Genomic DNA, 640 nt, shown 5'->3' with positions numbered 1-640 from the left:
CTCTACATCCTTTATGTACTTTATAGGATTAATATCGTACGATAATCATGATAATTTGCGAGATCATTTTCATATTTTTTACAAAATATATCTCAATATTTGAATTGCAAATTAATAAATATTAAATATTAAAAATAGATATTATAATACTCATCTGACATAACGTGGAAGAGAACCTCGATGAATTATAACCTCACGTACACCCCAACACTAACCAAACTAATCCAACGTGTCACGACGCGAACTGTCATCGCCGCGAAAGTTCAGAGCGCGACTTCGACTTCGACTTCGTGCGAGGCTGCAAGATTAGAAATTCTAGCGCCTCTTGTGTCAGAAATTGTAAAAGTACACTTCCCCCACCCCGCAACTGGTCGACGATAATGATGACAATGACGTTTCTTAATCTGAAATTCCTACATTTCGGACTTTGCATTGCAATATCTCCGCTCGTAGGACATGTAGAAAAAAAATAACACACTTTCATTATATAAATCGAACCCAAGCTATCGATTAAATCTAGTTAGAACTTAATCGGTTCGACCGTTATTGAGATCTCAAAATCTCGGGTGCTCGCAACGCGACGGCTCGCGTTAAGAGACCCGGCATGGCTTGTTTGAACACTTGACACCAAGCCACTACC

The 640-nt window shown here is 38.9% G+C and overlaps 1 protein-coding gene across 1 annotated transcript in view; it reads right to left on the bottom strand.

The window, feature by feature from the left end:
- The window catches only part of LOC105448555, a 19,680-nt gene that overhangs the window by 16,787 nt on the left and 2,253 nt on the right, over positions 1-640 (bottom strand). The gene's annotated exons all lie outside the window — the stretch shown is intronic.

This window comes from Wasmannia auropunctata, unplaced genomic scaffold (assembly GCF_000956235.1).
Source record: "Wasmannia auropunctata unplaced genomic scaffold, wasmannia.A_1.0 LD336085.1, whole genome shotgun sequence".
Taxonomy (NCBI): Eukaryota; Metazoa; Arthropoda; class Insecta; order Hymenoptera; family Formicidae; genus Wasmannia; species Wasmannia auropunctata.
This window is presented reverse-complemented; position numbering and strand designations above follow the sequence as displayed.